The following is a 14,797-nucleotide window of genomic DNA, read 5'->3' as shown; positions in this document are numbered from 1 at the left end:
CACTGTTTGTTATTGCATTGTTATTCAAGAAGGAACAAAAATGGGATCATAATATATGTTCTGCAGCCTTAAAAAATGTCAGCAGTATATGCTGGATATTTCTTCATTTTAGTTCCAATATGTCTCCTAATTTTTTTTTTTTTTTAGTCTTACTGAGGTATAATTGACAAATACAAATTGGTAAGTATTTATGGTGTATATATGATATTTTGATGTATGTATACATTGCGAAGCCACAGCCAAGCTAACTAATGTATCTATCACCCCATGTAGTTAACTTGTGTGTGTGTGTGTGTGTGTTGTGAGAAGATCTGTTCTTTTTTGGCTGTATGTGATGGCTCATGCCTGTAATCCCAGCATTTTGAGAGGTTGAGACAGGAGGATCACTTGAGCCCAGGAGTTTGAGACCAGCCTGGGCAACATAATAGAGCCCTGTCTCTACCACAAAAAAAAAAAGAAAAAAAAGGAAAAAAAGGCCAGATACAGTGGTAAGTATATAGCTGTAATCCCAGCTACTTGGGAGACTGAGCCAGGAGGTTGAAGCTGCAGTGAGCTGTGGTTGCATCACTGCACTCCAGCCTGGGTGACAGAGTGAGACCCTGTTTCAAAACAAAAATCAGAAAACCTGACCTGCTCTTTTAGCAAATTTCAAGTAAACAATATTTTATGATTTGTAGTCCTAACTCTTTTCAATGTCGGTATGGTATTTCCTTCTGTGGATAATGCATAATTTACTTAACCTTTCTTTTCTTTTTTGGTGACATATATCTTCTCTCTAATTTTGTGCTATTGTAAACAATATTACAATAAATGTCACAAATATTGCTGCGCATTGTGTATTCACATTGGCTATATTCCTAGGAGAATTGCTTGTGTAGAGGGTATGTTAATTTAAAAGTTTGCTAGGTTTTATCAGAATGCTCTCTGGAAAGGTTTTATCCATTTATTCTCACTGTGATCTAAGATCTTCTGTTTTTCCGTATCCACATCAACCCAAGGGTGTTATCTTACTTAAAAGAGTTTTTGCCAATTTGACAGACAAAAAATGGTATATTATTTTTATTTGCATTTTTCTGGTAACTGGTGAGGTTGACCATTAATGTTTTACACATCTGTGAATTGCTATTTATATCAGTTGTCTATGTTTTTGTTTGCTCTTTATTGATTTGTAGGAGCTCTTTGTATAGAAAATGTTAACACTTGTCATTAGAGAATCTATATATATTCATTTTAAACCTCACAATGCATGATAATGATTATTTTATACAGTAAGTGTTCATTTAGATTTAGTTACATATTTACTACTCTCTGGCTCTTCAGTCCTTGGATCTCCATCTACTCCATCTTCATCCATGGATGAGTATTTTTCTGCTATGGAATACTCTTTAGATTTCTTTGTAAAGAAATCTGAATGGAGCTGCTGATCATGAGCTCTTCTGGTTATTGTTTGTCTGATGTGGTCTTAATTATTGTCTTTATTGTTATTATGATTATTTTGACACAAAGTCTTGCTCAGTTGCCCAGGCTGTAGTGCAGTGGCATGATCTTGGCTCACTGCTACCTCTACCTCCTGGGTTCAAGCGATTTCTGGCTAATTTTTATATTTTTAGTAGAGATGGGATTTCGCCATGTTGGCCAGGCTGGTCTTGAACTCCTGACCTCAAGCGATCTGCCTGCCTCGGCTTCTCAAAGTGCTGGGATTACAGGCATGAACCACCGCACCCAACCTATTGTCTTTATTTTTAATATATACTTTTTCTTGGGGATAGAATTTTAGGTTGATTTTTTTTTCATTTCAGCACATTGAAAATATTATTTCATTGTCTCCTTGTTTTTATTGTTGTCGATAGGATGTCAGCTGTCAAGCTGATTTTAAGCATTATTATTCCCCAGTCGCTTTGTTTTTGGTTTGCTGAAGTTTCACTGTGATGCATCTAGGCAGGAAGGATTAAATAAATTACATTGATGTTGGTTGGTCTTCATAAACCTATAGATTTATGATTTTTATGCATTTTAGAAAAGTTTAAACTCTTCTGCCTTTTGGTATTGCTTCTGCTTCATTATTTTTCTGCCTTTCTTCCTGAGACTTAAATGTTTGCTAGTTCTTTTCTATACCTTTACCCTAACTTTTATGTTTTCTTTGCTTTTATCTTGTGCTGCATTCTGAGTATTTACTTCTGATCCATTTTTCAGGTCACTACTTTTTTTAGCTTTTTTTGATAAAATTCATATGGAATAAAATTTGCCATTTTAACAATTTTAAAATATAAAATTCAATGGTTTTACCATGTTTGCAAGATTGCACAAATTCTACAACTACCTAATTCCAGAACATTTTCATTGCTCCAAAAATAACTCTGCACTCATTAAGCAGTCATTCAAGATTCATCCATATTGTAGCATGTATCAGTAATTCATTCCTTTTTTATGGCTGAGTGATATTTCATTGCATGTATATGCTGCATATTGTCTATCCATTCTTCTGTTGGTAGACATTTGAGTTGTTTTCACTTTTAAGCTATTGGTTAGTGCTTCTGTAAGCATTTGTTTACAAGTTTTCGCATGAATATTTGTTTTCATTTCTCTTGGATATATACCAAGGAGTAGGATTGCTTTTAGTACCCTTGTCAAAAATCAATTGGGTATAAATATATGAGTTTAATTCTGGATCCTTAATTCTATTTCATTGATCAATATGTCTCTTTTAATGTCAATACTATACTGTTTAGATGGTTATAACTTTGTAGTAAGTTTTGAAATGGGGAAGTTTGAATCTTCCAACTTTGTTCTTCTTTATGAAGATTGTTTTGACTTTTCAGGGTCTTTTGCAATTCCGTATGAATTTCAGGATCAGCTTGTCTATTTCTTCAAAAAAGTCAGTTGTATTTTTGTTAAGGATTGCGTTAGATCTGTATTAGTTCATTCTCACACTGCTGTGAAGAAATACCCGAGACTGGGTAATTTATAAAGAAAAGAGGTTTAATTGACTCACAGTTCTGCATGGCTGAGGAGGCCTCAGGAAACTTACAGTCATGGTGGAAGGCAAGGGAGAAGCAGGCACCTTCTTCACAGGACAGCAGGACAGAGTGGGTGCAAGCAAGGGGAAATGCCAGACAGTTATAAACCCATCAGATTTTATAAGAACACACAATCATGAGAACTGCATGGGGGAAACTAACCCCATGATCCTACTACCTCCACCTGGTCCTGCCCTTGACAAGTCAAGATTATGGGGATTACAATTTGAGGTGAGATTTGAGTGGGGACCCAGAGCCAAGCCATTTCAAGATGCGTTCAGAGACTATTGCCATCTTAACAATATTAAACCTTCCAATCCATGAACATGGGATATATTTCCATTTATTTAGGTCTTGTTTAATTTCTTTCAACAGTGTGTTGTATTTTTCAATGTACAAGTTTTATACGTCCTTGGTTACTGTAATTCCTAAGTATTTTATTTTTTTGATGCTACTATAAATGGAACTGTTTTCATACTTTATTTTCAGGTTGTTTATTGCTAGTTTATAAGTGCAACTGTTATTTATACATAGATATTTTATCCTGCAATTTTGCTGGACTTGTTTATTAGATCTTGTGAACTTTATTAGTTTTTAAAAAAACCTTTAAAAATGTGTTTATTAGTTTTTTAGTGTACTTCTCAGGAGTCTATATGTATAATCTTGTCATCTGTGACTAGGGGTAATTCTACTTTTTTCTTTCTAATCTGGATTCTTGGTATTTTATTTTCATGCCTAATTGCCCTGGCAAGAAACTCCAGTACAGCTTTGAATAGAAATGATGAGTAGACATTCTTGTTCTGTTACTGATCTTAGGAAGAAGGTATCCAGTCTTTTACCATTAAGTATGATGGGGGGTGTGTGTGTGTGTTAGATGTTCTTCATCAGGTTAAGGAAGCTCCTTTTATTCTTAGGTTGTTGAGTATTGTTTATTTTTTAAATCATTAGATGGTGTTGGACTTTGTCAGATGTTTTTTCTGAGTCTGTTGAGATGACCACGTGGTTTTTTCCTCTTTGTTATATTAATATGATATATTACATTGATACATTTTTACATGCTAGGATGTAATCACCCTTGTATTTTTGGGGTATATCTCATTTAGTCATGTTGCATAATCTTTTTGCTGTGCTGCTAGATTCAGTTTCCTAGTATTTTGTTAGATATATTTGCATTTGTAGTCATAAGAGATACTGGTCTAGAGTCTTTGATGTCTTTGGTTTTGGTTTCAGGGTAATAGTGGCCTCCTAGTAGCATGACTTGAGAAGTGTTCCCTCTTCTATTTTTTGGAATATTTTTAAGTATTGATGTTAATTCTTCTTTAAATATTTGGTAGAATTCACCAGTAAAACTATTTAGTCCTGGGCTTTTTATTTTTCCACTGATTCAATCTCTTGTTATAGGTGTATGCATATTTGCTATTTTTGAATTACATTCAGTAGTTTTTCTACAGAATTTCCATTTCATCTAGGTTGTCTAATTTGTTGACATACAATTGTTCATAATCTCTAATAATTATTTTGATTTTTGTAAGGTTAAATGGTAACGTTTTCCCTTTCACTAATGATTTTAGCAATTTGAGTCTTAGCTGTTTTTTCTTGGTAAGTTTAGCTCAAGGTTTGTCATTTTCTTAATCTTTGAAAAACATTGGTTTTGTTGATTTTCTCTTTGTTTTCTATATTTTATTTAATCTCTTTTCATTCTAGGCATTATTATTTCTTTCCTTCTTGTATTGGATTTAGTTTGCTTCTGGTTTTTTTTTTTTTTTTTTTTTTTTTAATTAGTAAAGGGGGGTTATTTTTTTTTTTCTTTTTTTTTTTTATTTTGTTTTGCTTTTGTTTTTTTTTTTTTTTTTTTTTTTTTCCTTAAGTTGCAAAGGGTAAGCTATTGATGTGAGATATTTCTTTCAGATCCTTCTCTCTCTCTCTTTCTTTCTCCAGCTTTATTAAGGTATAATTGACACAATTGTATAAGTTTACAGTGATAATTTGTTATGCATATATATAGTGAAATGATACCACAATCAAGTTAGTTAATGTATCTGTTACCTCACATAGCTACCATTATTTTTATATGTGTGTGGGGAAAACATTTAAGATATGTCTTAGCAAATTTTAAGTATACAATACAGTATTGTTAATTATAGTCACCATGCTTTACCTTAGATTCCCAGGGTGCATTGAATCTACAGGTTGCTTTTGTTGGTATGGACATTTTAACAATATTAATTCTTCTGATCCATGAACGTGGGATATCTTCGATTTCTTTTTTTTTTTTTCCCATTTATTTATTTTATTGCATTTTAGGTTTTGGGGTACATGTGAAGAACATGCAAAATTGTTGCATAGGAACACACGTGGCAGTGTGATTTGCTGCCTTCCTCCCCATCACCTACATCTGGCATTTCTCCCCTTGCTATCTCTCCCCAGCTTCCCACCCCCCACCGTCCCTCCCCTATTTCCCCCCAACTGACCCCAGTGTGTAGTGCTCCCCTCCCTGTGTCCATGTGTTCTCATTGTTCAACACCCGCCTATGAGTGAGAACATGCGGTGTTTGATCTTCTGCTCTTCTGTCAGTTTGCTGAGAATGATGGTTTCCAGGTTCATCCATGTCCCCACAAAGGACCCAAACTCATCGTTTTTGATGTCTTTCATTGATAGTTTTTAGTATACAGATCTTTCACTTTGATTACATTTACTCCTAAGTATTCTTTTTGATGCTATTGTAAATGGGATTGTTTTCTTTTTCAGATTGTTGCTTTTTATAGAAACACAATAGATCTTTGTATGTTCATTTTGTATCTTGTAACTTTACACATTTATTCTAACAGCTTTTGGATGGAATCTTTTAGGGGTTTCTATATCTAAGACTATGTCATCTGCAAGCAGAGACAGTTCCACTCTTTCCTTTTTACTTTGTGTGCTTTCTATTTTTTTCTTATCTAATTACTCTGGCTAGGACTTCCAATGCCAGGATGAATATAAGTGGTGGGAGTAGGTACCTTGTCTTATTCCTGATCTGAGAGGAGGTGTTCAGCTTTTCGCCATTGAGTATTATGTTAGCTGTGGGTCTGTCAGTTGTTGAAGCACATTCCCTTATTATGTTGCAGTACATTCCTTGTTATCTGATTTTTTGAGAGGTTTTATCATGAAAGGTTGTTGAATTTTGTCAAACCTTTTTTCATACTTATTGAGATGATCATGTGTGATTTTTGTCCTTAATTCTATAAAGGTTATATATCACATTTACTTATTTGCATATGTTGAACCAGCCTTGCATCTCAGTGAGAAATCCCTCATTATCAGGATGTGTAATTTTTTAAAATGTCCTATTGAATTTGGTTTGTTAGTATTTTTTTTTTTGAGTATTTTTGCATTATCAGGAATATTGACCTACACTTTTCTTTTTTTTTTTTTTTTGTAGTGTCTGTCTAGCTTTGTCCTTTCAAAATGAGTTGGTAGATATTCTCTCCTGTTTAATTTTTTTTTAAAGCACTTGAGTAAGATTGGCATTAATTCTTTCTAAAATATTAGGTAGAATTCACCAGTGAAACCATCTGGTCCTGGGCTTTTCTTTGTTGGGAGATTTTGTTTACTGTTTCAGTCTTCTTACTTGTTATTGGTCTATTCAGATTTTCTATTCCTTTATGATCTAGTCTTGGTAGGTTGTGTGAGTCTAGGTTTTTATCAATTTTTTTCTAGATTATCTAGTTGGTTGGCATATAATTGTTGATATAATCTCTTATGATCATTTGTATTTCTGTGGTATCATTTATAATGTATCCTTTTTTATTCATAGTTTAATTCATTTGTGGCCTCTCTTTTTTTCTTGACTAGTCTAAGGGTTTTTCAGCTGTGTTTATCTTTTCAAAAGCAAGCTCTTAGTTTGTTGATTTTAAAAATTCTTTTTCTATTTTGTTTATTTCTGCTCCACTCTATTGTTTCCTTCCATCTGCTAACTTTGGACTTAGTTTATTCTTCTTTTTCTAATTCCTTGAGTTGTAAAGTTATGTTGTTTAGTTGAGATTTTTCTTTTTTTCTAATGCAAGCAATACACTTTCTTTTTAGAACTGCTTCTGCTGCATCCTGTAAGTTTTGGTATATTGTGTTTTTGTTCGGTTCATCTCAAAGTATTTCTAATTTCCCTTATGATTTCCTTTTTGGCCCATTGGCTATTTAAGATTACCATATAATTTTCATAAAGTTTTGAATTTCCCAAATTTCTTTCTTTTTATTTCTAATTTAATTCCACATACTTGAATGATTTCAGTTCTTTTAAATTTACAGAGACTTGACTTATGGCCTAACATGTGGTCTGTTTTGGGGAATTTTTCATGTGCACTTGAGAATACTTTGCATTCTTCTCTTGCTAGGTGGCATGTTCAGTATATGTGTTAGAATATGTTGGTTTATAGGGTTGTTCACATCTATTTCCTGGCTGATGCCCAGATTTTATAATTGAGGAATATGTGGCTTAGAGACTCAGAGGAGTTAAAATAACATACTCAAGATTACCTATTTAGTAAGTGAGAGAAAGGGATTGAGGCCCAGCTGGTTTGATGTTATTTGCATGTTATTGTGTAGTCCAGGAATTATCAAATTCTTATTATTGAGTCTACTTTTATAAATTATTTTTTCTTTATTATATAATTTACTTTTCACTTAAATTATTCTTGAATATATTTTCTTTTTTTTTGTTGTGTATGCTAAACAATTTTTGTCTGTGTAGTTTAATTTTAAAAAGTATTAATTCCTTAAACTCAGCCTCTTAACACGACAACATTTTTTTAAAAAGTCATGAACTTCAAGTCTTTTTCTCTTTGTGAAAGTTCATAAAATTTGAGGCTTGTAGAGGCTTAGTTTCTCTCTAATGATTTTCATTCAGGTTTAACCTTCACAATTCATTTTAAGTTGAGAGATACTTGAAATGGTTTAATTAAACCTTTAACTGAGTAGTAATTGATTTATTGTTTTAGTCTCTCATTATAACATGAAGGCACTGAAATCCTCTGGTTTATTTTATAGCCTTTTAATCTTTTTTGCTCATGTAGGAAGTGGTCTACACAAAGACCTTTAATTTTCCTTCTTTTTTCCTTATCAAACTTCTGGCTGTGATCCAATAATAAATTTCATGGACCAAGCTCATTCTCTTGTGTGTGTGTGTGTGTGTGTGTGTGTGCGCGCACGCATGTGAGTGTGTGATCATATCTGTGTGTATATGGGTCTGCTTGTGAGGGCACATGTGTGTGTATATGGGTGTGTTTGTATGTGTGTGATTGTGTATATAGGCATGTTTGATGTGCACATGTGTGTGATTGTGTATTAGATGGTGTGTGAATGTGCATATGTGTGATACTGTATATAGGGCATATGTGAGTGTGCATGCGTGTGATTGCATATCTGGACGCATTGTGAGTATACGTGTGTGTGTGATTGTGAAGATGGGCATGTTTGTAAGTGTGCTGTGTCTGGTTGTGGGCACATGTGTAAGTGCATGTGTGTATGAGATTGTGTATATGGTACATTTGTGACTGCACATGTACATGTGGTTGTGTACATGGGCATGTGGGTGAGTGTGCATGTGAGTGTGTGCTTATGTGTATGGGTGCTTGTGTGTGTATGATTGTGTATATGGATAGGTGTGTGAGTGTGCATGTGTATGATTTTGTATATGGGTGTGTGTGTGAGAGTGTGTGTGCGTGCTCATGCGTTCATTTATCCTGATGGAGGCTAGGGCCGTTGAGGAAGAATGTACATGGGTCTCCTGAGAGCCTTGTTTTGGCTCTTCCATTTTCTCTCTCATGTCAGACCCTCTGTAGAAACTCTTCCCTTCTTCTTACCTTTCTTTTCCTCTCCCCTCCCCCTTTCCATCTCTTTAGTTGTTAATTGTTTCTTGTGTGCCTGCTGTATGTTTGGGTGCTGTGCTAGGTGCTGGGGCTGCAGGAGGGGCCCACAGGCTGTTGACTGTGGCCCCCTGGCTGGTGAATGGCAAATAGGCAAAAAGGCAGTTTCAGTGCAGCAGGGTGAGTGCTTCTGCACGGTTAAGTTCAGGCTGCTAAGACTTCCTCTAATGTGAGGGTCAAAGGAGGCTTCCCAGGTGATGTCTATGTTTAAATCTGTATGTTCCCTCTTCTGGGCATTTACCATGAATCAAGGCATTCTGAGTGCCTGTAGGAACTTTGAGCCCTCTAATCTGCCCTGGTCAGCAGCACAGTGCAGTGGAAATGGCACACGTCTTGGAACCAGACTTAGGCTCCGTTCCTGGAGATTTCACGTGATTGCTGGGGTCTGGGCTGGCACACAGGGACCTTTGTGCAGATTACAAAAGGTGCCCCCATTCTGGGGGGATGAGTTAGTAACAGGAGATCTTTCTGGGTGAACAAACATAAAACGTTCTCAGGGCTGATGCAGTGGGTGCTGGAGCACATAGCTTGGCTAGTGGAATTTGGCCCTGGTGAGCCTCCAGTCACCCCCTTACACGGGGCACAGCCTGCACCACAGCATTGAGGCTCTGCTCTGGGCTTAGGCAAGTGGCATGGCCCCTCCAGGCTGTGACTTTTGTCATCTGTCAATGGGAGATAAGATACTGGCCTTTTTCATAGGTTCTGAGACAAGTACATGTTCATAAGTGATGCCTTAGTCTATTGTGACTGCCTGATACACATTATACCCTCCTGTTCCTTATATCCATATACTTTTGGGTCACGCTGAAGCTTGTCACTGCATGAGACTATCATTCTTTTCCTGCAGAACTTAGTGAAGAAGTCAAAGTGTGTCATTTCTGTGCTTAGATATTAATTGAACTGTCCAAAGGACTTGCTATGACATGGGTATGAAGTTCACTGACTTTTAGGCAAACGGGTCTGGATTCAAGTCCTGGCCCTGCCATTTATTAATTCCCTGACCTTGAAGCAAATTAGTTAATCTTCTTAAGCCTCAGTGACCTCAACTATATCATGGATATCATACTGATGCCTTCCTTGGGGATTAAATGAGGACATGCATGTGAAGTGCTTAGCATGGTACCTGAGATGTATGTGCTTAATAATTATTAGTTACGTGGCATTTCCACGATATGGCTGGTAAAGCTACAAGGAGCAGGCTTGAGATGGCTTCAGCCTCCCCGGTGCCTGGGATAGTGGAACAGGATGAAGTGTGTCCCTGCAAAGGGGATGTTGCATTCCTCATAAACCTAAAAGGCTTGTGTTCCTTATTTATGATAAATAATTCATTGTCTCCCCTATTGCTTCCTGAGCTTTGGAAGTAAATGTCAGAGAGATTGACTGTCAGGGCCTTAAAATGTTAGTCTTTCCGGATTTTCCGAAATTCTCGAGTTGGTATGACTAGAGATTGAGCTGCCCTGTGTGAGTTCTGGGAGGCTGGCCGTATCCAGGCTTTTAGGCATAATAAAATTTGTGTGCCTTTAATTCTGTATTGGCTTTCCTGGTGTGAGAGCTATTTTAAAATGAAGAACTTAAGGAAAAAATGCATATTGAGTCAGAATGAACGAGAGTGCATGTACGTCAGGAATCATATTATCTAACTGTGGACCGGCTGGGAGGATCATAGTTTCTTAAAAGAGATATTCTAAGTCAGAATCTTAATGACTCTGGCCATAATATTAAACAGTTGCCATTCATCAGTTACCTCCTGAGTTCTGTGCTCAGCATTGTAATGGATTACTTTTACCAGTAGCGAGTCTATAAAATAGAGGCAGTTTTGTGTTCATTTTTCACATTGGAAACTGAGGCTCAGGAGAGATTTGATCCCAGGTAGGTCCCGCTCCAAGCCAGCATTCTCTGCAGAGCACAGATTGTCTCTATTAATGTGTCTAGAGCTGACCATTTCTTATCCGTGCCTCAGGGGTATATGATTCCGTAGAAGCATTTTTGATGGGGGATAAGGAAACCCAGTTCCAGTTCTGCATGCTCAGCAGCTGGCCCTGGAAAATGTGCCAAGCCACTTGAACCGTTGTGCCGCTTGTTTCCTTTCCTACTGAGGACATTCTGTTGGCTACATCCATCTCTTAAGGTTTCTATGAGGATAAAGTGAGATAATTGCTGGGAAAGTGCAAACTTGAGTGATGCACAAATAAAGGGCTTACGTTATTAAATTTTTGATAATGTTGGGCTATTTTTTGCATTAATGCTCATGTTGTGTTCTGATTGAATTAGAGATCTTTTGGCTGATTCTCTGCACCTTGCCAGTTTTTGGCCTTGGATCTGCGAGGGTGATTTTCTGGCAAAGAGGAAGTTGTCCTGAAACTATGGATTTAGAGCAGGGTTAAGAGGCACTGTGGCTCAGCCCTTTCTTCCTGTTGGAAACTTAGGATACAGGAAATGATTTCTTCTCCAGATGTTTCTTCTCCTATCATCAAACAATGGATCAGTGTTTACTTATTAATTGTATCTACTCGAGCTCTGTTCAAGACGCCGTGGGACCCAAGAATTAAAAGGCCAGCTCAGACTTCAGGGTTTGTAATGAAAGGTGGGGAAAGATAGAAACACTTAGGGAGTGGTATGGGCGCATATACACCCCACGTGTGTGTGGCCAACACTGTAATTCCAATCAAGCTGTGGGAATGGTCATCCTGCTCACTTAACTGGGAACGCCTCATGAAGGAGGCACTGAGGTCTTAACTGGAACTGACATGTCAGGATTTGAATTGGGGCTTTGTGTCTGATTGGTGATGAGGGAGGTGGTCACAGGTGGGGAGAATAGTACAGGTAAGTGAAAGGAGACAGGGATTATCTGTGTATATTTGGAGACGTCTAGAAAATTGCCCTGAGCAGTCAAGGGGGAGGAAGGTGGAGGTAGAGCCACTCTGTGTGTGTGTGGTGTGTGTATGTCAATAACGTTAGGGTTGGATCATGTGCTAAAAGACCTAGAAGGCCAGGCCTGAGAGTTGTGGGCAAAGTCATTCAGAACGATGGAAGGTTCTAGAGTAAATGAATGACAGATTAGGGATGGAGGCAGAGAAAGCCCAGAGCAGGAGGCTGGAATCTGGACACCACGTGCAGGCATCTGGGTGGCGAGATTGCTTTGTGAACAGAGAGGGGATTTACTGGAGAGACATCTTTAGGGCAAAGTCCATAGAGTTCAGTGACAGATTAATTCAAGGAATTCAGAGGGAGGAAGAGGAATTAAAGCTAATTCCACTGAAATGTTTTGATTTAGAGGTTACATGATTTTCTTTGCCCAGTTCCAAGATTCTTAACTCTGCCATAAAATGTGGGTAGTTGACAGCAGCAACTCATTTTCAGAGCTTAAATTATTTAAGCTCATTTATGAATATTTCATTTTTAGCGAGCTAATTGGTCTTGAGGCTCTGAATTATGGATGCAGCAAGCTGGAAGATTAGTTTTGTCACCATCATGTTTGAGGTTTTCCAAAGCTTTCAGGCCAGTTTTATTTATTCCTTGCCGTGGAATTAATTGTGCATTGCTCATCAGTTTAATTCACCCAGATTTGCTGGCTGCCTGCCATGCAGAGCACCAGGTTAGGTGCTGAGGGGGATAAAGAGCAATCAGGACAGGGATTCTGCCTTCGAGGAGTCTCCAGTCTGGGGAAAGGGAAACTCGTGATGGCTGCTGTACCGCACGCTGTGCTATGCTCGGGCGAGTGCAAACACTGTGGCTCTGTGTGCTCCATTGTGTCTGTGTGGAGAGAACACTGGGTACCCGACAGTAAGTTTGCCAAACTCAAGGGCACAGTTCTCCTCAACACGACCAAGTCCGCCCAAGCCACAAGTTTGGGGGGGGTCTCCTGGGCCACCCCTTCTTCTTTCTTATTACTACAGATTTGGAAGTTCCCTGTGGCCTCTCTCAGCTTTGATAATTTGCTAGAACAACTCACAGAACTCAGGAAAGCCCTGTCCTCATGATTATAATTTGATTATACTCAAAGGATGCAAATCAGAGAGCCAGTTAAGGGAAGAGAGGTATGTGGGCAAAGTCTCAGACTGGGAAGGTTCCTGATGTGGAGCTTTCGGTCCCTCCATGGAGGGACCGGGAGTATTGCTCATCAGGGGAGCTCACTGGAGCTTTGGTATCCCAGGGTTTTACTAGGACCCCACGACACCCTGCCCACATGCTGCCTTTTAGTCCCTATCCCTCCTGTAGGTTCTGACCAATGCCTTTAATTTTCCCAAGTCCCCATCATAAATCCCATTGTTTGTCTAGTGGCCAAAGTCCCTGGGCAAACAGAGATGCTCCTATCAGGAGGGGAATCTGGGGGCCTAGAAATCACCTCCTTGTAGCCAAGGGCAAAGGCCAGACTTCTCTTCGGGTAAAGTTAATTCTTCACTACACAACGGCATCCTGGTAGAGCATTTCGGAGGAGTGGCTTTTGTCTGCGGGATGGCCGAGTCTCACTGGGGTTAGACCTGGGCCACAGACTTCAGTCAACTGTTAGGCACCCTGTTTCTGGAATTCCACTGACATGATATGAGGTGGGTGTTTTATAGCCTCTGTTAATTCTGCTTCTCTGATATTAATTGCTGCTTCAGTAGGTCGTGCAAGTACACATTGGTGTGAAGAATAATAAGGAGAAAAGTTTTAAAGAGTCTGAGGAAAATGATTTGTTCTCACTCTGTACCATCTATTTCTTCCCTCTCTTCTCCTGTGCACACGGACTGATTTCCTGGAAACGCAGCCTTTGTTCTCCTTGTTTAAATCTAGGGAAGGCTCCCAGGACCTGTGTCCCTTGTTTTATCTGGTTTGCCCTCCTATCATTAAGTACCTTGTCATCCCTTGTGCTCCCCTCCCCACCATGCCCCAGAGAGATAGAGTGAAGGCAGGAATCTCGCTGGCTGCCCTGGTGCAGGGCTCTGGTTTGGATCTTTCAGCCAAGGCTGACTCACATACCAGCGGCATTGTAGTTCAGTAGAAGCTCTGTTCCAGCAAGGGCCCACCTTTCCCAGCAAATCTCCTGCCTCGTTCGTGCCTGGTCTCCCTAATGGGAACGCCATACCAAGGCAGGCTTCTTTGTCCAGATTCCCTGTGGTCAGGCTGTTGTATCCCCGCAGACTCTGCCCCAGACTGTCCTGCCCACCTCTGCTCCCCTCTGCCCCTGTGGCCTCTGTGATTTGTGAGCACAGGTGACTTACTTAACCTGCCCTCATGGTAGTAGCAGTAGATGAAGTGGCTGGAGTCTTACTGTGCAGAGCCACAGCTTTAGAGAGAGCAGGAAGGGACCTGAGAGACATCCCGATTCTGCACATGCATGTGTACCCAAGATGGTGTGAGAATCTAGGACTCCTTTCTCTGCCTTAATGCTCAGGTTCAAAGAGGGTTGCTGAAATGCCACACATTCGCCAGACAGATGGCTGGCATTGGAGATGTTAGCTAGGCTGCTGGGTCTCTGGTTGGCCTTGCTCAGGGACATCTCTCAGGTCTCATCTTTGAAGACCATACCCCTCCACCTTCACACAACGGGATGAAATGCTTTCCTCCCTGCCCTGCTTACCCCTCTTAATTCCTACCTTCATTGCAGAGATGAATGCCTTAAAAATTAACACTAATTGAGAAGAAATACAAGTTGTAAAATGATTTTAAACTTATTCTAAAGCAGCTGTGATCATGCCATTGAAAATCACTAGGTCCCTAGGAAACTGTAAAAATATTGTTATTGTTCTTAGTCCTATAATTTATGGCTTTAGATTGTAATTACTTTTTTGTTTTTGCCAGGACAATTTGACTCTAATAATTATGACTCCTTGAAATAATCTGAATAATTGTGTAACTCATTAAGGGCATGACAAGCTCAGAAGCCTTTGAGAACAC

General features: G+C 38.8%; 1 protein-coding gene across 5 annotated transcripts in view; it reads left to right on the top strand.

The window, feature by feature from the left end:
• Positions 1–14,797, top strand: part of ZFAT (zinc finger and AT-hook domain containing) — a 220,908-nt gene that overhangs the window by 48,224 nt on the left and 157,887 nt on the right. Inside the window, exon 1 of one of the 5 annotated variants that reach the window (XM_032254180.1) lies at positions 13,021–13,464. The exons of the other annotated variants lie outside the window; for them this stretch is intronic. The gene's annotated coding sequence lies outside the window, so the exon portion shown is untranslated. Of the gene's footprint in view, positions 1–13,020; positions 13,465–14,797 lie in introns of those variants that run through there. 5 annotated transcript variants of the gene reach the window in all.

Source organism: Sapajus apella, unplaced genomic scaffold (genome assembly GCF_009761245.1).
Source record: "Sapajus apella isolate SASKATOON/1434 unplaced genomic scaffold, GSC_monkey_1.0 scaffold3, whole genome shotgun sequence".
NCBI classification, from domain to species: Eukaryota; Metazoa; Chordata; class Mammalia; order Primates; family Cebidae; genus Sapajus; species Sapajus apella.
The sequence above is the reverse complement of the archived record's forward strand: the minus strand, read 5'-3'. Positions and strand labels throughout refer to the sequence as shown.